Raw genomic sequence first — 11,713 nt, forward strand, 5'->3', positions numbered from 1 at the left:
ATATTTAGGACCCAAATATGATTATAAAAGCCTTTTCCAGAGTGTTATCTCCTGTATCGCCAACCTTGTCCCGGCAAAGCCGCTGCCTTTTTGCAGAGGTCTTTAAACCCGACCCGTGCCTGCTTTACGTGGGCTGTCAGACTTTGTTCCTCGGAGCTACGAAAAAAAAAGAACGAAAGAGGAAGACGGGATTTGGAAGAGTAACGGCTGCTCAAATAACACTTGAAAGGGTCTTTTCATAAGAATAACGTTATTTTACTTTAATTCCCGGGGAATGCAAAATAAGAAGAAGCCAGATCTAAGAAATAGCACTGGCTAAAATCAGAAAGAGAGAGAGAGAGAGAAAGAAAGAAAGACTGAAAGAGAGAGAGAAAGGAAAGAAAAAGAAAGAAAGAAAGAAAGAAAGAAAGAAAGAAAGAAAGAAAGAAAGAAAGAAAGAAAGAAAGAAAGAAAGAAAGAAAGAAGGAAAGAAGGAAAGAAGGAAAGAAGGAAAGAAGGAAAGAAGGAAAGAGGAAGAAAAAGAAAGAGAGGAATAGAAAAAGAGAGGAATAAAGAAAGAGAAAAAGAAAGAAAGACAGACAGAAAGAGAGAAAAAGAAAGGAAGAAAGAAGAAAGAAAAAGAAAAAAATAAAGAAAAGGAAAGCAAAAGGAGGAAAGGGAGGGGAAGGAAGGGAAGCAGTGTGAGAGCAGAGCCCGGCTCGCAGCGTGGCACTTGATGAAGATGTCACCCAGAAGTGTCACAGGGAGTACAGGGAAGGGTCGCGAGTTCAGCCGCGGACCGGCTGGGAGATTCACGCCAATTTGCCTTTGGCAGAGTCAAGGGCTTTCGGAAATCCGCTTTCTTCCCACCATTGTGACGAAGTCCCGAAAGGTTTTGGGGTCGGGCTTTTTTTACCGCGTGTCTCGGGCAAGATGCGAGCGACCCCGGCGAGCCCCTGCGAGGCGGCGGGGCCGTTCCGCCCTCGCAGCACAGAGCACCGGGGGGACCGGGGATGTTTTGGGGTCCGGGGGGGCTGCCCGACCTCCCCTGTGCCGGGTCCCCCCTCCACAACCCCGGTCCCCCGCTGAGGGACCCGGAGCAGGACGGAGATGCGACGATGGGATGTTGGAGCCGAGCCTTCACCTTGGTCACTGCCGGTTTTCAGCGCTGCCCTCCTGGGTTTCCCCCCCTCCCAGGAAGGGGGTGTCGCGGTCACCGGCTCCGCCGTGTCCCCGTGTCCCTGTCCCTGCCCCAGCCGGTCCCTGATCGCTCCCCGTGGGATGCGCGCAGCGCTGCGGGACCTGCGACACCGCCCCCCTGTCCCCATCCACGGGACGGGGCCGCTTCGTCTTTTTGGGGCACCAGGCAGAAATTCAGGCAGCTTCCCGCTCCTGCCCGCGATTTAATGAGCAAGGAGTAACAGGCAACGTTTACACCGGTTTAATTAAGAAGGGCTCTTGTACCTTCAGGGGGATCGCATCATTTAACATGAAATATTCATACAGGAGGTTTCCCGAGCCGTTCCGTTTAATCATGCCTGCTGCAAACGAAGGGCTCTGCCTTTATGCATGTATGCGATTTGATGTGGATGTCCCCGCTTTTCCATCTGCACACGGCCGGAAGGTAGCAGCTCCCTCCCTGCCGGCCCCCCCTTCTGCCAGACTCCCCCTTTCCCCCCCCCTTCCTTTCTCTCCTTGTCCCATCCCGTCCCCCTCCATCCCTTCCCGTCCCGTCCCGTCCCGTCCCGTCCCGTCCCGTCCCGTCCCGTCCCGTCCCGTCCCGTCCCGTCCCGCCGGAGCTGTCCGCAGCCTCCCGCAGAAGGTGGGATTGAGGCCGGCCTCCCTGCTCAGCCTCCCTGCTCAGCCTCCCCGCTCAGCCTCCCTTCTCCGGCTTGCTCTCCCCCCTCGCCCTCCACCGAGATGTTTCGCATTGGGCTGGGCGAATGATTGCAATTATATATTCCTATAAAAAATAAAGGGGGTGGGGGGGGGGGTGGGGGGAGGTGTCACAAAACAAAACACACAGGAGGAAAAGAATGTGGTGTCGCCTAATTTAAAGCAGTTCAAGTGGAAGGGCTGTCAATTCTTTAAGTAAATGATGCTGTGTTGATTCAGATGTTTCTCGCCATAATTGCTGGCTGAAGGGGAAGAGCAGCAGCTTGAAGCCGATGCAGAGGGAGGCTCAGGGCCTTGCCAGCCTGTCCCCTGCCTCCCTGGCTGGGCACCAGGTGGTTGGGGTCGTGCTGTCCAGGTGAGGAGGCAGGGAAAAGGACATTTGTCTGGGAGACGATGAGCCACAGTGTGCATGGGCAGGTTTAGCCAGCAATCTTGTGTTTTTGGGGGGCAGTGCATGCAAATGGTGCCATAGGACCATAGTGCAATGAGCAGTGAGTGTGGCAGGGGTTCCCAGCCCCAGGCCAGTGACCTGGGAGTCTGCTGACACCAGCACTCAGCTGGGAAAGGAGAGGAGAAGCAAAAGTACAGAACAGAGAAAAAAAAAAAATAGTCTTTGGTTTATCTCAGAGTTGGTGGGGCTGCGAAGCTCCAGGAGAAAGAAAGAGTCTGGGGGAAGCCGATCACCCTGCAGCCAGGCTGTGACCCCATTTGCTGAGTGCAGTGTATTGTCTGTGGTTTAACGTGTTCTCCCAGTTTTTTTGGAGCACTGTCTCCCCTTCTTTCATTTGGCTCACGTCAGGTTTGGCACCAGCCCACTGGAAAGAAGAACCAGAGGGGCTCTGCAGAGCAGCGAGCGCTGTTCAGCATCTCTGCCTCTGCACGTCCCGGCCAGAAAACGGCTGTGTGATCGGAAAGTTCTGGAGGTATACGTAGGCCTTCACCCCTCCGCTGCCTCCAGAAACTTGGCTAGCACAAACCTCCCTCCTTCATTCATAACAACGTGCCGAGGGAGCTCCCGTCCTGCTCGCACAGGCGGGAATGTTTGGGTGGGAGCCTCGGTGCAGCGCCCGCAGCCTGCGCCAAGCACCCCGGTGCTGAGGTCCACAAAGGGAACTCAAACAGGCTGAGACCAACTGTTTAAAAACAAGTCCTTCACAAGGTTACTTTGCATCTGAAGGAAGAGATAGGCCCCTGCATAGCTGAAAGGAAAACACTAAATGATTTTTAACAGGTGACTTGGAATCGCCAGTGTTTTGAAGAGCTCAGGGCAGAAATCACGGCTTGTCCCCAGATTAAAATTGTTTTACAGAAAGTGGAAATCAGATGGGACCCACAGAACTACCACCACCCTGGTGTATTTTTGTCAGCATCAAGCGGAAGACATAAAGTGTGTTTGCTTTATTTTATTGCAGCATTTCATACTTCCTTTTTATTTTATTATTATTTTTATTTTTTAAAAACTGAAGGAATTACTGGGAAACTGATAAAAATGATCTTGTGTTCTTACTACAACCGTATGGCCCAGGCCAGTGTCCCTTACTGAACAGAAACAGTCACAATTTTTGAAATGGTTGCTGGGTCACTCACAAGGAGACACTTTTTTTTTTTTTTTTAATTAAGTAATTAATTACTTTATTTATTTTTTAATTATCCACAGATATTTCAAGCAGGTAAGTTTAAGGCATTTTGTTGCTGATGAGCTATTCCATCTCGCACATGCACACAGAGAAGAGCTGCTCAGAACACACTTGGATTCGAGTCCAAATCAATGAATAAATTACACAGATGGGTTTCATTGCTTCTATATTTGCTACATATAACAAATCAGCAAAAATGTTCAGCTCATTAGCTGGGACAATACAATGTTGGAAGGGTCAAATAAGAGCAAGAAAGAACTGCTCATCTTTTCCTGTGATGTGACTGGTGCTTGGCTGAACAACTGTGGTTCATATGAGACCTCTCTCTTAATATAACATACTTCTGCATATTTTGCGAGAAAGCCTGAAACATTAATACATGTCAGAATTAAAATAACTCTCTTAAAAAGGCTAAATTACATGTTTTGGAAAGTTCCAGCTATGTTCACCTCATGATGTTGTTTTGATGCAGAAGAACTGTCTTTTTTACAAGAAATAGCTGCAACCCAGTAGCAGCTAAATCGTTCCAGTGGATATATGTAGCATATCTGGGTTATATGCTACAGACCAGCAAATCTACATGCTCTTAAATAATGGTTTTACATGCTGTCTCACACATGCAGATAAGCAAATTGTGACAGAGCTGTAAAAGAGCTGTGCACATGCTTACGGTCCTTGCTCTGCACTGGCACATTTTCTTAGATTTTTAGGGTGATGCAAAATACCACCTCATCTTTTCCTGCCTCTCCATTGTCATCGTGAGTTATTAATTCACGATAAGATTGCTGTTCTGAACAGAGTCATTGGGCCAAACAGTGGGAACCCTTCCAGTTCTGGCCCAGGGATGAGGAGTGATGGAAAGGCACTGAGTGAACTTTGCTTGAAAAAGAATGCAGAAATTTGTGCAAAATTTGTGTCTGTCATGCTGAGACATACTATTGCTATTGCTATCGCTATTACCATTACTATTACTATTACTAATTTTATTTATTTCAATAAGGAGGATTTACACATCATGATAAATGAGGCTGCCTTTGGTGTGTGCCTGGTGTCAGAAGCCCTGACATTCACTGCTGGGATGCCTTGCAGGTGACCATGTAGTGGGATCCAACCAGCCAGCGGCACAGCAGTCATGCCACTGCCATGTGAGGTGCTCAGCATCCGTGTGTGCCTTCCTGCTTCTATGATCCTATGGTATTTGACTCTAGATTACTTTATATTTTTGTGCAGCTGACTTATACAGGCTCTGTGATCCATACATGGCCCAGAAAATCGTCTGAATGTCGCGAGGACCGTTAACAATTACGCATCTCTTGGACCATGCCTATTTAAGGAGAACCTCTCCCAGAGATACGGACCCACTGCTGGTTTGTGCTGCACCCCAGTGAACACTGGTGTGGCTCCTTTGTTTCTCACTACGTGACCATTCGTAATGCCTGCCACAGTCTCAGGGACACACACTCGCTCACACACGTTGCTTTCAAAGAGCACAGAGCCTGCTATTAAACTTATTTCCTCAGCACATGTAAAACTCCTTTCAGAACATGAACTTTCTGATCTTTTCCACACTCTCCCTCTCTCTCTCTTTCTTTTTTTTTTTTTTAAATCTAAATTTGAGAATTCGAGTGAGATGCAGGTGGCAAATTGGCAGACTGTAATTAAAATGACTTTTTTTTTTTTTTTCCAACTGTGCATAATGGGAATGCCAAGGCTCTTCCTTGGGAACCTGAGTCACAGCTCAATCAAGAAAAGGGGAACAATTTTCCCCAGGTTTTGGATCACTGCGGAGTATCTTAAGGATACCTGAAACTGTCCCTGTGTGTGCAGGTGTTTTCAAGCTTGTCTGGCAAAACAGAAGGACAAACCTTGTTCCTCTGTATTTGTACAGCACCTAGCACAGCAAAGTCCTGGCCAGTGTCTGAAGCTGCCAGGGACTTCTGCGGCACAACTAACAAGTACATAATGCATCTGTTAGAGAGCTCGCAAACCTTTCATGTTATTTATGTACTAATCTGAACAGCGTGGGCCAGATTTTCATCTTAGTTATTCTGGAGTAAATGAGATACGGGCTTGGCCTTACATCCATAAGATCTATAGTCAATCAGTGTTTCTAATGTGCTCATCATGGAAATATCTTGGCATTGTGCGGCTGGCCCACTTCAGTGTGACTAGAATAGCAAAGCATTATATTAAGCAAACAGAACAGTTTGATTTATAGATTTGTGGTAAGAATAGTTCAGTTTTCCAGGGTGTTCAATTTAATTAACATTCTCTAGGGAAAAAACTGCTATTGTTTCCCTAACCACATGCCTTCCAATACAAAATAAACTCTTGCTGGTGTGTATGTGCTGCTTAATTATCCTAAATGGTTCCTTTTGAAAGTTGTCTATTGACCTGCTTCTACACTTCACAAGTGGAGCATATCCTATTCACTCAAGAGTGTGTGTCTACCTGCACTTAGCAAGAAAGAGATACCAGATGAATTTTAACATCGCTAAAACAAGAATGCAACCTGCTGCATGCAGCACTGCCAAGTGGCATGCGTGAACAGGGCTGCAAGAAGAACTTATAAAGCTGAGTAAATTGCAGCAGTACCCGCAAGCCCTAATGCCAGCCAGTGCTAGATGTATGCAGATGTTGGGAGAAGGCTACAGGGTTGTGTCTGGATGCTGCTACGGGGCAAAGCACGAGAGCCAGGGGCGAGTGCATCCACTTGGCCCATGAGAGGCCGAATCCTGCTGCCGGCACTCACCCAGAGCAGCTCTGTGGTTTTTGAAGTGCTGGAGCTCAGGGGAGCAAGCTACAGCAGCAGCTGGCCCTAGGCAGCCAGGCCTTCACACCGGCACAGAGCCTGACCCGCTCTCTCCATCTTCCAGGCCTCTAGCTGCTTTTGGAGATGGGGCGAAAGGAGATGGTGGAGCTGCCTTGCCTCCATTTATTCCAGCGCTTAAGTGGAAACAGAACTGGGCCCAGTGAGCGCTGCAGTGTGGGATGACAGGAGGGTGAGCTCTTTCGTGTAGTTGAGTCAGTAGTGAGAGCTGGCTGTAGCCGGCTCTGACTGAACACAATAAACAATTCCACTTGCAACATGCTGTACTATTTAAGGCCTCATAGATGCCAGTGGGAGTTTTGCCTGAATAGCAGGCAAATAACAGGTCCTTATTTTCTATCGTCTCCCTCAGACGTATCGCAGCCCCACATGTGCGGCAGAGCCAGATAGCGGGACGGCAGCGAGGCGAGGGAGTGGGAGGGGAGGCCGGCGAGCAGGCCGCGGTGAGCGGAGCCGTGCCAGGGCTGCCTGGCCGGGCCCCGCTGCTCTGCAGCAGCACGAAGATGCTCAGCAGCGGTGTAGGGCACTGCGTGGGCTGGGGAACTACGCAAGGAGGCCCTGGAAATTGCTGGATTAGCTCTGAGAAGTGCACGACGTGTCGCAGCGGTTCCCTTCACATTTAGCCTCAATTCGTCTCTTCCGCCGTCGCGCCGTTATTTTTTTTCCTTTGCTTTCCGATGACACTGTCCCATTTATTTTTTTCCTTTTGTGTAAAAAAAATCCATCCGAATTCTAGGGAAAGATTAGAAATATTTTTCTCTGCTGTGCAATGTGCAAGCAATTTGTTGAATGGTCTCAGAAGATGAGCTGTGCCGCTCTCCCCTACAGTACTGTTGACTGAAATATAAAGCAACAGGTTAAAATATATTCATATGCTCATTTGTAAGATATTAAGAAGTGAAACCTGTCAAAACAACCAGAAGATTTCTTCCAAATATTATTGTATATATTTTTCATAAATGCAGAGACGATTTTTCTGAGTAACATATTTTAAACACATCTAAATTATATTAAGAGTCAAGGCCCAATTTGGTAACAAGCTGTGAGACATCAAGGGTTCTTTTAATGAAGAATTCACGCTGGAAAAATGTATGTCACAAGACATATGAATAGATGTCTCCATGATTACTAACCCTTTGCTCCCCGTGCACTGATTTATGGTTAAATTCAAATCCATCAAAAATGATTCAGATGAGGTCCTTGCCTCCAAATAGCCACTTGGGTCTCTTCTCTAGTACGCAGCTCTCAGAAACAAAGCGGCATCAGCAAAGATGCCTGAGGTTTGATTTGAATTTTGCTCTAGTTGACTGATACTATTTATACCCCGGGCTAATCAGAACCAGGGCTGTTTCATCATACTAAATGTCAGGAAAAATATATCATGTGCATCAAGGGAGAAATCTTGGCCCCACTGAAGTCAATGGCAAAACTCCCATTGATTTCATTGGGGCCAGGATTTCACCCTGAATAAAAACTCATGTTTTCGACACAGTTTAAATGGCAATGGGTTTATCTGTGAATGTTTTTAAGAATTGTTTCGGGGAAAGCTATATTGCTGAAACACAATTATGTATTTATTTAGCCTTTACAGAGCAATTGATGCTTTCATGAGCAGTGCAAAGGCATTTAAGTGGACAACCGCAAAGCGGAATACGTAAGATATGGAATTGGGCAACTTTTAGACGACATAACTGAATGCGATTCAATGTCTTCAAACACAATTTCGCTAATAAGCTCCTGGGATTGCATCTGGATGATCCAAATGAGACTATTTTTCCTGCTGAGTGACGTAGTATCTCACCAGGACTCCAGTGCAACGGATGTAAGATGTTTGGGTTGACGAGCCCATTGGACATGAGGAGGAGCTCATTCTCTCGCTGCCTTGCTCCCACGCTAACTGAACGCAGCCTCCCAGGCCTGCCAGTGCTCACCAGGCTTCAGCTGCCTGGAGAAGACCTGCTGTTGGTACGGGAGGTGGACAGCGTGTTGCTGCACGCTTTGAACATCCTCAGAAAGGTTTGGGGAAGCCCTCAGTTTCAGCCTAATTTATTTATTTACTTACTTTTATCAAGGGTTTCTTGTCTTTCCTAGTTATCATCGCAAATAAACAAGGTGTTGTAACTTATCAGCTTCTGTACTTGCAGAAGTCACGTTCTGCTGTGACAGTTCACAAGCAGAAAAATAAGCTTGTTTTCACTGGATAATTAGTTCACAGTGCACATTTCGTCAGCAGGGTAGTTAGTGCTTTGGAAAGTATCATGGAATCAAGAAACTAGCTTTGCGTTTCAGTCAGCAGAATAGCTGCTGAAAAACCAACAATGTGAACAACACTCAGTGACTGGAAAGCACCATTTTCCCCTTCAAAGCTCTTTGAAAAGATATGCTGCAATAAATGAATCTCGCTTCTTTTAAATGAAATCATAAATCTTATGTCCAGAATGTTTCCTTATTTCTACCAGATCTAATCAAACTGATTAATTTTTCACAGTTTTCCCTGAAAACCACACTGTGGCATCGCTTCAGCACTAACTGCCTATTTTGCACAGACACCATCCGTTCCTGAAATACTTAGGTTTCCTGTGAATTTACAGTGGGTCCCTTCCAAGTATTCACTAAGCCTGATCTTGTTTAAATTATGTGAATGGACAAAATTACAGCCTTTGATGCTATGCTGCGAAAACATTTAATCTATTTTGTTTTTAGCTTTCCTTTGACTGGTACAAAAAAACAAAGCATGGGAAAAAAGGCAAATCATGACTTATGGGTGAGTGGCTAGTCACATTTGGAGCTAATTTGTTTTCCAAACATTTGTACTTCCTAAGAAACAGTTTCTCTAAAAGAATAGCTCCTGGAAGTGGGTACAGTACTGGTCAGAGAGGAGGAAAACATGACATTCGATGTAGTCACCCCGATTAAGGTCCTGTCCAATTAGGTTTAACAAGACAGGGTTAGAGAACCATCCTAAAATATACCGAGGAGAGGAAAATATTAAAGAACAAAGAAGCCTCTGGTCTCAAAGGACCGGGGAAAAGAATTTCAAACCATCTTGACGAATCAGTGTAACCACAGCTTGATGGAGGGACAAAAATGGAACAGTTCTGGCTCTGAGGATTGGTGTTGAGATTAAGCAAGCAAACAAAAAAATAAATCCTTTCACTTTTAGACCACTAACCTGACTTCACGAACCAATTAGTCATGATCATCTGGTAGTTTTTGAGCATGTCCTCTCTGGAACGAACTGGTGGTCTCAATACTGGTTTCAGGAGGCATCTGACAGTATTCTAACAAAATAAGAGTTTTCTGCTTGGTTTTAGTGCTGGGCATTTCTGTAGGAAGGCCAAGGACTGTTTGAGCAAGCAATTAATAACAACCAGAAATAAAAACAATGGTTAATGTTATTTATTATTATTAATTCATGAGAGGAAATTATACAACTGTATGAGGATGGCAGCAATTACACAGCTGAAGGGGATTCCTGTAAAGCAAGGCTGAGATGTGAGATGCAAGCTGTGGCTGGATTAGGAAAGCATCTGTGACTGCTGCTATCTTGGCTAACAGAGCACGGATTGAACCGGGGTTTTCAGCCCTCTAGAGCTAAAAGCACCAGCCGAACGAGCCAAAAGAGTCCTACCTTTGTAGCCAGGGGCTATGTCAATTCGGACCCCTGTGGAGAGGCAGTGTGGTGGGCAGGACCTGTGGCACACATTCGCCCATGGGTTACATGCATCCTTCTGGCTTGCCTACAACAGCTCAAATCCCCTTTGCATGACGACTCCTCCACAGGATGACACACCAGCTATTAAACTGGTGTCTTTCCCAGGTGAAAACACAAGCTTTGCTGAGGCTGAGCAAACACCATGTAGCCACATCTCTCCTCTGCACTGACCTGGGCAGGGGCTGATAACACACACCCAACTGTGAGCTGCCTTTGCACAAGGGCTGCCTTTGCTTCACTGTCTTCTCTAGATGAGAGAAGAGAGCTGTCAGAAAGTCCATCAGTCCTTACTCCCTCATGATCACTTCACCAATGTTTAAAGAGAGGATTTTCACCAAATCCACGGTAAGGGTTGGAACATAACACTTCATCATTCCTGTGTTGGCCCTAAGGTGGTAATTTAAATGAGTTTTGCATTCTGTGTTGATTTATGGTGGCTAAATTAATGTAATAAAACTTCCCAGGCCCTTTTCATGTGTATTATTGATAAAAACACTCACTAAAAGAAATGTGAAAATCCATCTTTGTGAGCTTTAATACTTGATGGTGGCATCTGTTTTTCATTTAACAGGATGACTGAAATGAATGTAACTACAAAAAACTCAAACAGCCAAATGTGTACATATCATTGTGCAAAAACGGTCATTTCATCACTCACTGATAATCAGCCCTGATTTATTTGAAGAGAATTTTAGGGTCTGCCTTCCCTTCTCACTCTGGACTTGAGTTCAGTGGGAGTTTTCCTCAGGCAGGGTCTTCAAGGTCTGACCCAGATGTATCCATCTGCAACAACGCCCATTGGAAAGGGCTTTGTACATTGTAGTGGCAGAGTTAATCAGAAGTACGGCTAAAGACTTGAAGTTTCCATTCAGTCACAACCTTCTGTGATTTGCCTTACCTCTAGGACATTTAGTAAAGGAGCAGAAATAGTTTTTGAACCTTCTTATGACAAAATGGCCCATTTGTAGAATGACAACATTTAGATACAGAAAAAAACCCTGCCAATTAGCACACATCATGTGTAGAGATTGCATAAAAGATTAAAGAGTGAAGGTGTCTGCAAGAGGAGCATGTGCAGTGCGTTCTTCAGCACCACAGAAGAACAGTGCACAGTAAAAGAGGGGAGTCAGTGGTGTCTGTAGGAATGATTGTGCAGTGGCACTGCAGACGGCTGGGCTGGTGATGGTGACCAGAAAAACTTACAAGAGATTCTGCACTTCTTATGTACAGCACATGGCTTTGTATGTGAATTCATCCTTGGCACGCAAACAGGACAGCACAAATATAAGGAAAATAGTCTCTCTTTGTGTGCAGTGATGGAATACCTACAGATCAATAATGAGCAAATACAGCCGGTCGCCTCCCCAGATACAGAGATTCCCAGAAAGAGAACTGGTGCTGCTCTGCTGTGCCACCTGGGGATCAGATTTACAGCATGGGCAGGGAAAGGCAAGGCAAATAAGAATGTTAGCCCCCCCCCCCCCCACCCTTTTCTTTTTTCCTCTGACAAATCTCTCCAGGTGTGACCTGAGTCTAGAGACTTTGCTGCTCTGCTGATTGCTGCCTGCTCTCTGTGAAGTTTTGAAATGTCCTGAGGAGTGGTGAGAAATGTCAGCACCTCCCCAGCCTAAACCCACCTGAATGCCCAACAACGTC

Source organism: Anas acuta, chromosome 7 (genome assembly GCF_963932015.1).
Source record: "Anas acuta chromosome 7, bAnaAcu1.1, whole genome shotgun sequence".
Classification (NCBI taxonomy): Eukaryota; Metazoa; Chordata; class Aves; order Anseriformes; family Anatidae; genus Anas; species Anas acuta.